Genomic DNA, 15,129 nt, shown 5'->3' on the forward strand with positions numbered 1-15,129 from the left:
ACTCCCTGGAGTTAACTCACACCGTAAACCCATTAAGTCCTCAGCTCTGCCTCTTCATCCTGACCTGTTCTTGAGTTCCATTTGCTTTGGCATTTCCACATGGATGTATGAGTGTGTGATGTCTGTTCCCTTTGCAGCCCAGCACTCAGTCCTCCTCATGAGAAGAACACCCTGCTTTGATCTTGGGGAACCATTGTTCCTTTCCTATTTTCTCAGACCATGTGGTCTGGGTGGGGGTTGATAGTCCATCCCTGGCTTCAGAGGTAAGAATGTGATAAAGGCCTGGTCGACCAGAGGCCTGGAATGAGCACATATCACCCAAGTTGAATCAATGAGTATTTCCTCATTGAGTTAATGAGTTATTTCTCCAGAACTTCTTTGGAACTACTGGGGGAAAGCATCGCTTTGGGCTCAGGTTTCTAAGCCCATGAGGCCATCTTTGGGAGGAACCACCTGGGAATGAAGCCCACATAAAGAAGCAGAACTGAGTCCAGCTGGTGTGGCTCAGTGGTTGAGCACTGACCTATAAACCAGGAGGTCATGGTTCGATTCCCGGTCAGGGCACATGCCCTGGTTTCACGCTCGTGCAGGAGACAGTCAATCGATGATTTTCTCTCATCATTGATTTTCTATCTCTCTCTCCCTCTCCCTTCCTCTCTGAAATCCAAGAAGAAGAAGGAGGAAGAGGAAGAGGAAGGAAGAAGGAAGAAGAGAGATTCCTCACAGACACTGTTTAAGCCAGCTGGACATGGGTTTGTGTTACTTGCACCAGGAAAAAGTTCTCCAGACATTAGAATCAGGAATGGAATTTTTGAAAGTAATAGACCCTAAGAAGGAATAAGCTGAACTAAGGGGAGGAATACGATAGTACCGCTCCACCCACTAGGAAGTGGTGAACCCTGCTACACAGCAGCAAAGCAGTTGACTAAGCTCTCTCACTTCCTCCGGAGCTTAGACGATGTTCCCACCAAGGCTGGAACTTTAGGGGACTTGAAAAATGTCACCGTGTTGGGGTGTGGCCTCAGTAAGGTCCAATAAGAAAGACACGCTCTGGCCCATCTGAAAGCAGAGGAAGAAAATGCTGCTATGCCCAGAGAGGCTCTTTCTGCCTGAGGCCAGCAATCCAATATGGCTGAGAGTCAGATAATTAAGAGCCAGTTCTCTGCTTCTAGCTACAGTCAGCCAGGCAACAACAGGGAGGCTGGAAACACGGAGGGAGACAAGCCTGGGGCCTGTCAAGCTCTTAACTCCCCAGACCCTCCTGCAACCCTTCTGCTGTGCCCTCCCAGCGCCACAGAAGCAACCACTGCTTTCATTATAAGCGGTCTCCCACTGGGATGCAGTTTGAGTGGGAAGGGGCAAAGGAACTGTGCCTCCCACCATACAGTAGGGATTTGAACTGCCCTGTGGTAAAGGCCTAACTAGAGGCCACAGAACCATGGGCTCCTGGGATGTGCAGAGCACCAAGGCCTGTTGCTAAGAGACAACCCCTCCTGCTTCCCAACACCATCACCAGGGACTCCATTCAAGAATTATAACTTCAGGGAGGTCTCTAGTTTGGTTAATAGCTCTGGGGATGACTGAATGCAAATTGACTGAAAGCTTCCTAATGATTAAGGGAATTGTATTGCCAGAAAAAAACAACCCACAAACCTGGAAAACAAAGGCTAGGGAATACTTAGCTCCTACAGTTCCCCACCCACCAAACCCACACCAATGGGAGGGGACTCCTCAGTGCTCCTCAGTGGCCGAGAGCACAAACGACAAGGGTCGCTGTCTGAAACACAGAACCAGAGCAACCAATACAGGTTCCTTGCCAACTGGCCGAGCATGTGGAATATGCTATGGACTTGTGATCACTGAGTGTTTTTCCTCATCTCCCCTCTTCAGCTGGGAGAGTGTTTGTTCTTTCAGTTATCTGATTTTTCCTCCATCATTGTAATCTGGCCATACATTGAAAGACCATGAGGGGCTAGCTAGCTCAGTACCTTGCCAGACAGCTCACCAAGATCTTGAAATGGGCCTGAATGTGGTAATTGGGTAAGAAGTTGGAACGTTTCATTCCAGAAATAGGATAGTATGTTTTGCCTGGCCGATGTGGCTCAGTGTTGAGCTTCGACCTATGAACCAGGAGGTTGGTTAGATTCACGGTCAGGGCACATGCCCAGGTTGCAGGCTTGATCCCCAGTGTGGGGCAGGCAGGAGGCAGCCAATCAATGATTCTGTCTCATCATTGATGTTTCTATATCCCTCTCCCTCTCTGAAATCAATAAAAATATATTTTTAAAAAACCCACACAAGATAGTGTTTTTTTTTAGTTTTGTGAGAGATAATGGCACTACGATAAATAAAACTTTGTAAAAATTTTATGGAGGGGTTCTGTGTAGATCTTGGACAGCCAAGAGGTAGAATGTAGTGGACATGCATTGTTTTTGCTGCTCAGCTCCAGTCGCCCTTTGTGGATAGACCCCCAGTTTTCCCTTAGAGAACCATTCCCCCCACTTCGAATGGTTTTGGGGTAGGGCTGACCCCACACCTCCTAGCTCAGTGGTTCTCAACCTTCCTAATGCTGCGACCCTTTAATACAGTTCCTCATGTTGTGGTGACCCCCAACCATAAAATTATTTTCGTTGCTACTTCATAACTGTAATTTTGCTACTATTATGAATCGTAATGTAAATATCTGATATGCAGGATGTATTTTAAGGGGTCGCGACCCACAGGTTGAGAACCGCTGTCGCGGGAGCACAGATGACATTAGCCTGTTCATCACAGTGATCATTCGGTAATGGGCTAATTCAGCCGCTCACGGACCTCTGCTCAGCGGATAGAACGTGAGCCTGGATCTGCTTGTGGCCATTTCTGTCCTCTCTTTGGGCAAGGAGAAAAACAGACTATGGATGACATCCCTTTGAGAGCATCCAATCCAGATGTGCCTGAAACTTTAACCCAAGACTTGTCAATTGTAATTAGGCAGCAAATTCTTTTTGTAGCTTAAATCACTTGAATTGGTTGCCAGTCACTAGTAATGAGACTCTGGACTAACGCAATGACCCACCGTGTCAAAAAAACAACACCTTGGACTTCCTCTTGGCCCCTCCCCAGCATCCCCATTTCCTTCACTGGTGCCGCCGCCCTCCCCTCTGTCACACCATACCCACTGGCCATGTTGCTCCGCTAGCCATCAAGACCTGCTGATTTTTCAACCCAATTGTTTTCATGCTTCATGCTTCTCTGGGCCACTGCCTCCTCACACCTAGGACTGCTGGCCCAGCTTCAGTCTCACAGCTCTGTTCCATCCCATATTAGGCACCAGATCCCTCTGTCTCCAAATGACTCCTGTTCGTGCTCCTTCAATGGCTCCCCATCGTCTATTAGCTGCAGCCAAACTCCTTAGCTTCACACTCTGGCATCACTGCATTCCTGCCAATTTGCACATGAAAAATGGCCCGGCTGTTTCGCTTGCGTTTCTTTGATTACTCTAGCTGGACATTTTTTTCACACACTTATCAGTCACCTGTGTCACTTGGTGGCTTGCCTATGCACTACTTTGCTCATTTTCAGACTGAACATTCATATTTTCTTATTGATTTGCAAAGGCTTTTTATAATATTGATCCTTTGTCATTTATATACTAACAATATTTTTCTCAAGTGTGTTGATTGGCTTTTACCTTTATTTATGATCTTTATTGATATACTAATGTTTAAAATTTGCATCAGTAAAATCTTTCTGATTTCTGATTTTTGTTGTTATGCTTAGGAGGTCCGGCCCTACCCAAAGTTTATGTATAAAGTTACATATGTTTTCTTTTAGTACTTTGTGATTCCTTTTGGTAAAAGTACAGAAAAAAATTCTTAATTAAGGGCTTTATACAAATAATCTTAAAACTATAAACTTACAGTGACTTGGTAGCATGCAAATATTTCAGGCTGCGTGGTTTCCTTTTATACAATGGAGTTTTAATCCATCTAGAAATTTTTGTTATGTGTGGTGGGACCCGGATCTAAAGAAATCCAGCTGCCGAAACCGGTTTGGCTCAGTGGATAGAGCGTCGGCCTGCGGATTGAAAGGTCCCAGGTTCGATTCCGGTCAAGGGCATGTACCTGGGTTGCGGGCACATCCCCAGTAGGAAATGTGCAGGAGGAAGCTGATCAATGTTTCTCTCTTATCGATGTTTCTAACTCTCTATCTCTCTCCCTTCCTCTCTGTAAAAAATCACTAAAATATATTTTTTTAAAAATCCAACTTTTAGTTATGGACATTTTCACACATATTCAAAAATAGAGAGAATATGATGTTGAATTCCTGTGTACCTATCTTCCAGCTTTGACTAGTATTAACTCATGGTCAATTTTGTTTCAGGGGTACACTGCTCCCCGGCTTCACACATGCCCCACCCACCACTGGATAATTTTGAGAATCCTAGATACCATATTATTTCACCCCAAAATACCTTAGTCTGTATAAAACAGGACTTAAAATTAAAAAAACACACTAATATTTAGTAACTGCTCTAACATCACCTTCCTTTAGCTATTTTAAAACCTCAGAAGTACCCTTGAGAGGTAAATACAAAAGATGTTTCTCTGACAAGACCAGCAAAATAAATAGCCCTCTGATAAATCTATTCAAAGAGAAAAAAGAAAGGAAACAAATACATAACACTATAATGAGAAGAGGGATATAGCTCACAGAGAAGGTTTTTTCAAATTACTGAACTGCTACCAGGTACACCTCTTGGCCTCAACTTTTGAAAATCTAGATGAATGCTTTTCTAGGAAAATATAAATATATCAAAATTGACTCAAGAAGAAATAGAAAACCTGAATAGACTTAATAACTATAAATAAAACTGAAGAACTTGGCAAAGTGGCCAGGGATATTATAAATAGAATTCCGTTTGCACACATACAACTGTTCAGGAAAAGGGTTATTCTGTAATGTGTGATCAGCATGGTGCCAGGACACCTGTGCGTGCCTGTCCATCCAGCTAAGTGCTGATCCCTCCTGTGGGGGTATCTTTCAGGGCCTCAGAAGTGGCCAGCCTTCCTCCCTTCCCCATGTCCTTTTGAAGTACCCTTTGTCTGCACATTACCCTGCTAGAATAGGGGAAGGGAAAGTGTGGGGGTGCAGGCCTGTACGTGGATGTGCAAGGTAGAGGAAGGAAGGGGCTTCTAGGATCCACGTGGCTCTTCACCTGAGGCCAGCCTTCCCCAGTTTCCCTGCATCTGCTGGAGCTGAGGAATAAGCATGAATGATTCTTAGGAATATTTTTGCCTAGATGTACACACCTCCTCAGCAAGAGCACGAAGCTTTGCAAGAAGGTGATGGAGGCAGGGGGAGGAGGGAGAGGAAGTAAAAGAAAAACAATAGTTTTGTCTATTTTAATTCCATCACTGCCCAGCCAGTGTGGCTCAGTGGTTGAGCACTGACCTATGAACCAGGAGGTCACAGTTTGATTCCTGTTGGGACACATGCCTGGGTTGCAGGCTTGATCCCCAGTGTGTGTGTGTTGGGGAGGAACCATGCAGGAGGCTGCCAATCAATGATTCTCTCTCATCATTGATGTTTCTATCTCTCTCTCCCTTCCCCTCTGAAATCAATAAAAAAAATATATTTTTAAATTCCATCACAATCCTGTACTATGAGCACCATGCCAGAACAATTAGAGATTTTCCTTTGTATTCTAGTCTCCCCAAATCAGCAACCTCTGCAGCCCTAAGAACCTGCCTCCCTTTTCAGCCTAGATCTGCCTCCTTAGCATCCCCGGGACCCATTATGCTCCTTCTCCCATCTGAGATGCCTATCTCAAGTCGACTGTTATTGAAGTCCAGTTCAAGGTTTTCTTTGGGTAGAAGAACCAGTCAGAGGCATTATCTTTTTCTTTTTCTTTTTTTTAAAAGGCTTTCAAGTATGTGAGCCTCATCTCAAATAAGACCAACCATCTCTAGATGTCTGTCTTCTCTGGCTCCTGTCTATTGTCACGTTCTCACATATAGACTCTGCCAGAAACACAGATAATCTTGCATTTTCATAGCTCCACTACCAACTGGTCACTGAGGACTCCTACAGTGAACGTTATTCTTTTTATCTGCTCAGTAAGTCCTCTTCAATGGCAACATCTTGTCCTTTCTTTGGTGAGCTGCTGCTCTCCACTCCATGTGGTTCTGACAGGGCTGCCAACCCTGGTAGGGTGGACACATGGCCTAGGCCTGGCCAACCCTAGGACCCCATCTTTTTAGCCATAATGACTGACCCAGGGATGGGCACGTGCCTCAGGCTGAACCAACAGAGTCCTTCACTGGTAATTTATATAAAAGATGAAGGAGTCCTCTTGTCCCTCTGGATCACATGCTAGGATACAGCTGTCTACCCTTGTGAAACCTCTACCACCACATGGAGAAAACTCATGCCTGGTGGGGAAAAGGTGTGGTAACACTCAGAGGGAAGCTGAGCTAAGAGCTGAAGAAAGAGTCCTCACTTCATTTTTGAGAACCTGAGTACAGTTAGGCCCAAGACACACTCATCTCCCTTCTTTCTGGTTCTACGAATTAGTACATATCTTTTTTTTTTTTGCTTAAAACAGTCTGAGTTGTATTTCTATCACTTGCTATCAAAAGTCCCGATATTCTCGCAAGTCTATAGTTCTAAGCTAGACTTCTCTCCTAAGCTCTATTCAAACATGAGTTTGTTCAGTCAACATACGTTTACTGAGTACCTGCTCTGTGCCATGAACTAGGCCATGTGTCGTGCTAGGTATGCTGAGGGCAGACCGATAAGTTCCGATCCTTGCCTTCCAGCAGCCCTTGTGATCTCCTGGGACAGACTACGGGATTGAATGAGACAGCCATGAGATAAATGGCTGGCACAGGAATCTACACTTAACTTAGCTGGAGGAACTCCCAGAGGAGTCAGTCACCTAGACTGACTCTTGAAGAGGAAGGAGTCAGGTGAGAAATGGCAGTGATGAGTTTGGGGAGGGCAAGAAAGGCCATCCTGAGCAGCAGAAACAGCATGTACAAAGGCAAGGAAGTGAGAAAGAGTATATGCCTCCTTCAGGAAAGGAAAATGTAAGCTCCACGAGGGTAGAAACGGTGGTTCCCCAGCTCTTACATCAGGGCCTGGCATGGGGGAGGTGCTCAGTACATGTCTGTGGAATGATGGAATGGCAAGCACTTCATCAGAGGTACCGTTTAGAGAATGGACTACAGAGGCCAAGGTCAGGAAAACGGCTGTTGGAACACGGAGTGGAAATGGTTAGCCACGGTAGCAGGAGTGAGAGAGAGGGGAGAAGGATGGAATAGAAGCAATTAAGGAAGGAGAGTCAAGAAGGCTTGGTGACAGAATGACTGTGGCTGGTCCAAAAGGGAAGAGTCAAGGCTCATTTGAGCTTGGGTGGCTCAAAGCGTAATACACAAACAGTGAAGTCAAAATACTCACCATCAGACCTCCTTCTTTCTCACCTGGGCAGCGTGGCTCAGTTCGATTCCCAGTCAGGGCACATGCTGGGTTGTGGGCTTGATCCCCAGTGTGGGGTGTGCAGGAGGCAGCCAATAAATGATTCTCTCTCATCATTGATGTTTCTACCTCTCTTTCCCTTCTTCTCTGAAACCAATGAAAATATGTTTGTTTGTTTTTTTAAAAAAAACCTACTTCTTTCTCATGTTTCCCATCTTGACCAACATCTTCATTATTGACTCAGCACCCTGGATGCAAAACCAAGACATCTCTGAATGAATTCTCAAAGTCCCCCTTAGATCTCATCAATTGCTGATTTTTAACAGTACTATCTTATAAATATTTCTTAAAATATGTTTTATTGATTTTAGAGAGAGAGGAAGGGAAAGGATGGGAGGCAGGGAGGGAAGGGGGAGAGAGAGAGAGAGAGAGAGGCCGCAAGAGCCAAGACGTGGGACTCCCTTTTCTATCCAGTGAATTCTGCAGGCCTAACTCAAATGCTACTCTTCTCATGAAGCCTTCCTGGCCCCTTCCTCCAGCTCAAATCACATCACACATCCATCACTCCTTACCACAGCTCTTCACATATCGTAACAGGTATCACATGCTAGATGGTCATGGACCTGTTTGCACATCAGATCCCACCCTATGCAATGCTACTAACTCACACCTGCCTGACACACAGTAGAAATTAGTATGTTCTTAGAGGAAACACACTGAATAATGGATGGATTTATTTATTATGTAACAACGTTATTTTTTTTCTTTTATTTTTTAAAATTGATTTCAGAGAGGAAGAGTATGGAAACAGATCAGCTGCCTCGTGCACGCCCCCTGGGGAGATCAAGCCCACAACCCCTGCATGTGCCCTGACCAGGAATTGAACCTGTGAGCTCCTGGTTCATAGGTCGACCCTCAACCACTGAGCCACTCCAGCCTGGCAGCAGAGTGATTTCTACTACTTATTGTCATGGAACTGGGTGCATTTGGTTACAATATAATCAAGCGCTGGCTCTGCTCCTCGCCCACTGGGAGGTAAGGACTTGCTGTGTCTTCACGGCATTGTTGCTCTAGTGCAGTTCCAAGGCTCAGGGCTTGTCTGCTTCATTCTATTACATCCACCCAACAGAAAGATGTCAAACACAAGGCCTGTGCCAAGCACTGGGGACACCAAGATCATGCCTTCACAGTGCTTGCAGTTTAACAATCAAAACAGTGAACACTTATCTACTAATTATTCTGGTCAGACACCACACTTCTTATTTAATCCTCAAGACAGGACTGCCACGGAGGTGGTATCATCTCCACTTCAGGGTGAGGAAGTCGAGAGGCAGAGTGGCCACATCACTTACCCTAGGCCAGTAAGGGACTGTTGCTTTGGTGGCCTGCAGGGAGCCATGCCTCCTGGTATTCTAGCCCTTATGTGGTCCCCTCCCACTGTGGCTCAGAGCTTGGCCACATGACTCACTTTGGCCAATAGCAAGCCTGAAGCAGGCAGAGATTTGATAAGCAGTCCTACCTTAGGGCTCATCCTCTTAGAATATTTTTCTCTTGAGATCCAGCTGCCATGTAAAAAACATGGGCTGGACTAGTGAATGATTAGACACCATGTGTAGAGAGACCCTAATGGATGAAAAGCGGCCATGATATTCCTTTCCAGCCAGTCTCTCTCTTTTATTTTTTCAGAGAGAGAGTGAAAAGGAGGTAGAGAGAGAGTGAAGAGGAGGGGGAGAGAGAAACACTGATGTGAGAGACACATTAATTGGTTTCCTCACACTCTCGTGCCCCAGGGCTATGAATCGAACTCACGGTCCTTGGGTCCATGGGCCAATGCTCTAACCACTGAGCAACCTGACCAGGGCATCCGGCCAGTCTCTTAACTGAATGTAGCTGAGAGGTGCCAAGTGAGCCCACAGTCACAGCCAACCCACGGACGGTGACAAATAATAAAGCACTTGTTTTCAGCCCCTACATTCTGGGAAGGTTTGTTACATACCAGCAAATAACTGAAACAGTGACAAGCCAGAATTTGAACTCGATTCTACCTGACTGACTTCGAAACCCATGCCCTTAGTGTCCAACACTGTGTTCCTTCTAGATGGGAATGGAATGTTGCACCAATACTATAATAGACACAGGTGGGCCCATAGTAGCACTCAATAAATGTTTGTTGAATGAATAAGTGAAGGGTGTGGTATGCTACCAGAGAGGTAGTGAAGTCTAGAGAATTCAAAGGCAGACTGGCAATAACCTTTCAACAACCGTGACCCCCTTCCTGTTACAAATATTCCAACAAAAAACAAACTAGTTATCCCTAAATCTAGAAGAAGTGTGTGGGTATCACCAAACTCCCTCCCTCTGTCCCTTTCTCTGTTAAATAAAGATCCGTCAAAATTGAGAAGTTAGCAGACCTTGGTCATTCCCCCAACTCCGTACCATGCCACTGGCACCTCCTCTCCTTCCCACTTGGCCTTCTGGGTCCAACAACTCTTCCTCCCTCTTTTCATATAAAACCCACATGTAGGAAAGCAGCAGGGAAGGTAAAAATTATAGGAACGGGGGTGGAAGATTTGGATGTTAATAGATGGCTTCATAGGTCAAAGAAATGAAGCCCTAAGCACAGTTTTTTTTTATCTGCCAGCAAGTAGGAGAGGTATTCTAAGGAGGGGGAGGCAGCTGGAGGTGTGCCTGTGGATGGAGAATAAAGGAAGGCCCCTTGCCTCTGTAAATCCCTCTGAATCCCCCACGAAGGCGGAGGCTCTAGCTCTCCACACCTAAGGCTGTGGCCCCACTATGTGTACCTCCCATAGTAGTCACTGCAGCCTGGTGAAGACCCGCAGGAGTCCATGCATCCAGCCCTCTGCTTCCTGGCAGTCCTTACACTGCCTTTTCTGTGCTAAGCTCCCCCTCATCTTCCAGCTCCTGCAAACGTGCACACACCTCCCAAGGTCACACACACATGGCTCAGCACCTGGATCCCACACCCAGAAAACCACCTGGGCCCCACCCTGCACACTCAACCTAAGGAGAGAGCAGGCCCCACTCCTAGTCACAGGCAGAAAGTGGGGAGTGCACACAGGTCTGTATCACACACTCACATGCAGAGCATTGCAGTGGGGCACAGGCATCCAGATCACTATGGGCAGTCACTAGCGGAGGCACTGGCATATGAGCAGACAGGAACGTGGGGGCACACACATGCACACCTCCGGGCCATCACACGTGCACACCAGCGCGCACACAGACACCTACACCGTCCCACCCTCAGACACCCCGCACAGGTGCCCAGCCAGGCCTCACCACTGAGCCCCTCCCCCACACCCTTTCAGAAGCAGGTGGGGAGGGCTGGGGTTTGAGGGCGCTCCCCCTCTTCCTTCTCTCTGGCCCCAGTTCTCCAAGGTCCAGAGTCCCAGTGGGGTCTGGAGCCCGCCCCGCCCCCCAACCTGGCGAGACTGGCTAGAGGGGGGCGGGGGGATGGGGAGCCTGGTCTCAAATTGTTCTGATTTTAATTCCTTAAATTAACCCCTTCTTTGCCTCTGGCTTGGCCTGCCCAGAATCCCTCCCGGTCGGGTCTGGCAGTCTCCGGGCCTCCAGGGGCTGAGGGGGAGAAGGAAGAGGAGGAGGAGGCGCCGGCTGGGGTCCTCCCTGCCTCCTCTCTCCAGGAGCGGTCCCGCAGTGCGCCCGCGACTCGTCCTTACCTCCTCCACCCCGCCGCGAGGCCAGGCCCCGCGGCCCTCGGAGAGGGGTGCAGAGGCAGCCCCCGCGTGCCTGGTCCTGATGCTGGGCCGCCTCGGGGCCTCGGATCTCGTTCCCCTCCGCAGCCTCGGGTGGCAGCCGCGGCTTGCGCCCCCGCCTCCCTATCGGGGCGGGGGCGGTCAAGCCTCCCAGCCAGTCGCAGCGGGAGGGGCCCACAAACGGGGTGGGGGATGGATGGAGGAGGAAGGAGGGGGCGCGCGGCCAGAGGAAAAGCAGGGAAGGGGGAGGGAGGCAGCGAGGAGGTGGGGCGGAGCCGGCCCCTCCTCCGGGGCGGGCTCTTCTATGAGCCGGGGAGCGGCAGATGCCGCCAGAAGCGGCTGCGCCGGGACCCCACGTTTCCCCGTGAAGGTGTCTTCGATGGGGGAGGGGTCCGTGGCGCCGCCCTGGGGGTTCGGGGACCGCTCCCGCAGCGCGCGTCCTGGGTCCCTGCCTTCCCAGCTCCCAACACTGCCCCGTGCACTCTCCCTGCCACCCGGCACCTCCGGTTGTGGCCTCTGCTGTCCACCTCTGACCCGAACCTCTCCGCCCTGATCCTACCACTCCCACTCCGGCTTGGGTCTCCCCACTCGGGGCAAAAGCTTTGGTGAGCGGTTCCGTAGCACCGGAAGAGGGAAGGCGCGCTCACGCCTCCTGGGATTTGCGCCACAGTCCCCGAGCGGCCTCGCGGGGTGCACGCCTGGGTGTGCACTTGGGTCAGAAGCATGGTCGCGGTCTCTGCGGAGACTGCTTGGGTAGTTCTCTCGGGGCACCCCTAGGGAACCAGGGGAGTTGGAGTGGCTGCAGCCAGGCTCGGAATCTTGCCATTGAGAGTGCCATCTAGGAGCACATGTTCCCCGACTTAAAGCAGGAGGACAGGGGCAGTGGCCTCCAGCGCAGGCTCCTTCCCACCTGGCCCTCTGGCTATCCTAGGCTTGAAGGAAGTCCACAGGGCTGGGTGGGGCCTGAGAAATCAGACAGGGTGTGGAGGCTACCAAGCCCAGGGCTGAGCTGGGCTTTGGGTGAGGAAAAGGAGAGATGGCATTGCATGGACAAAGGCACAGATCAGTGTGGGCCGTGAGCACCAAGGCCATGAGGGGCAGTCCAGCTGCAGCAGAGCAGAAATCACATACCCCAGCATTCTCTAATAAATGAGTCTGATTGGACTTCCCTTGACCCCATCCTATTGCTAACGCAGAAGCCTTGGGTATTTAGTATCAGAAAGGATAATTTGTAGACTTGTCTGGTGGCTTTGGGGGAGAAGCAAATTTAATAAAGACTGAGCCAGGGAGGTCAAACTCCTCTTATCTCCTCTTCCTTCCTCTAGCTCCTGAATTTCTTTCCTCCTCCAGAAATTCTTAGATTGAAGAAATCTAAGAATTGAAATAACTCATCCTAAGACCTAAATAATACCAGCTCCTATTAACCAACTGCTAAGCATCATGCTAATTATTTTTAAATATATTTTTATTGATTTCAGAGAAGAAGAGAGAGAGGGAGAGAGAGATAGAAACATCAATGATGAGAGAATCATTGATCAGCTGCCTCCTGCAGGCCCCCTGCTGGGGATCCAACCCGAAACCCAGGCATGTGCCCTTGACCGGAATCGAACGTGGGACCCTTCAGTCTGCAGGCCAACACTCTATCCACTGAGCCAAACCAGCGAGGGCCATCATGCTAATTATTATTCTGCATATAATTCAATCATCCTAATAAACCTATCAAGTAGGCATTAATATTATTATTATTCCCACTTAACAGATGGGGAAGTTAAAGTTCAGAGCTCAAAAAATGGCACAGTCGGGACTTGAACTCGTTACCAAATTCCAAAGTTATGCTTAAATACAGTGCCTTCCTGCTACCCCTTTACTGTATCAGGCCCACTGAGCCTTCCTCTGCCAAAATGCAGATTGCCTACATCCACCTGCTTTTTCAGACAGCCCCAAATATCCATATATTGTCTTGGTTTAACCTTCGTTCTAATGATGTTTGTCCTCTGTGCTTCCTGTGAATATGCAAAAACATGCTTGTGTATGTATATATGTGCTTCTGTGCATATATATATGTGTATATATATATATATATATATATATAAAATCATGTAGGTGTGTACCTGTGCATATGCATGTGTGTATGTGTGTTTGCAAGTGTGTGCATGTCTGAATCCATTTGTGTGTACATGTGGATATACATTGTGCATGTATAAATGTGTGTGTGTATGAGTGAATGCACACATGTATGCATGTGAGTGTGCATGTCTTTGTGTATGTGTGTATGCAGGTGTGTGTGTGTGGACGTGTGTGTGTGCGCGCACGCGCGTATGTGTGCCCATGCTACATTTCAGACAACAGTTCCTGCTTGGTTGTTATGGGAACCACAGTTCTAAAAATGTTAAACTGAATCCCACTCCATGTGGACCAGAGAAACCAAAAGAGAGAGAGAGAGAGAACTGAATGACAAACACATCTGGAGCCCAGAGCTAAGGCAGAGAATCATGGGCTCATCACAGACTGGTCAGAAGTGTGGTCTCACTCATGAGACCAGTGGCTCAGATCAGAGCCTCAGCACTGCTTGTTCTCACCTCTCCCTCCTGATCCTTTCCCTGCGTCATGCTCCTAACCATCTTCCTTCCTTCCTCTTTCCCCTTCTCTTTTCCTTTCTCCTTTTAGGCATTTAGGCACCATTTTTTTTTTCCTTTTTGCCAATGAGCCCACACAATAATTAAGCTTGGTGATATGGCAGCCACAGTATGAATCAGACAAGGTCTCTGCCCTTGGGTAGGAAGAGTTGGTTAATACATGAGGGGAGGAGAGAGGGCAGAGTGATGGAAGAGACGACAGAGGAGGGTGGACGATAAATTTGGGTTAGATATGGAAGGCTTTAAATGCAGTGTATTTTTTTTATAGGAAGGTGGAAGGTATGGTCAGTTTGGGATAAAACACCATCAATTATGTTTTAAGGAAATTACAATAGTAGTGATGTGGAATGGAGGGAGAAAGAATGGAGGCAGAGGGACCACAGGAAGCAGTTTGATATAGTTCAGGCTTATCACAAACAGGGAGACAGGGGTTGGGGTGAAGGGGGAGAAAATAGAAGACATTCTTGGTTGCTTTGTGAAACTTTTCCCCATATCCCATCTCATCAAGATTCTTTTTTTAAAATATTTTTTTATTGATTTCAGAGAGGAAGGGAGAGGTATAGAGAGGATGGAAACATCAGTGATGAGAGAGAATCATTGATTGGCTGCCTCTTGCATGCCCCACACTGGGGATCGAGCCCACAACCCAGGCATATGCCTTGACCGGGGATCAATCCGTGACCTCCTGGTTCATAGGAGCCACTGGCTGGGCAAGATTCTTATTGTTATTACTCTTCCCTGTCTCTTCATGGTAAGTGAAACTTGTTACTGATGTGTGTGTGTGTCAAGTTCCTCTGATGCATTGGAAGGGAAAGAAATTGGGAACCACTGGCCCAGCATATGGTAGGCACTCAATAATACTTATGGAATGACTGGATATATGGATATGCACTGGTCTTGAACTGTTAGGCCTAGATTCAAGGCCCACTTCAATCTCTTATCTTCTGTGTGCTCTTAAGAAAATCCCCTAACCTGTTGCACTTCAGTTTCCTCCTCATGAGGGGTCAGACAGGATGTTTTTATAAGCTCCTTCCAACTACATGTTATTATGAGATCTGTGTGAGTCGCAGGCAAGGTGTTCATGTATGTGGAAGGTGTGGCATGGGCCGAGGTGCTGGCAAGAGGCTCAGAGAGGATAAATGCAGGAAATATTTTAATAGAGACATCAACATCTTCTGGCTCCAGTTTTCAGTAGTATTGTTGAACAGCTATCACCAAAGTCCTCCTGTTACACAATACGTGAACTGATTCACAAAATATAAGAGACACCTGAAGTGCTTAGCTGAGTTTGAAGAAAG

This window comes from Myotis yumanensis, unplaced genomic scaffold, assembly GCF_028538775.1.
Source record: "Myotis yumanensis isolate MYYU_CA2020_CCGP unplaced genomic scaffold, mMyoYum1.0.hap1 SCAF_11, whole genome shotgun sequence".
Taxonomy (NCBI): Eukaryota; Metazoa; Chordata; class Mammalia; order Chiroptera; family Vespertilionidae; genus Myotis; species Myotis yumanensis.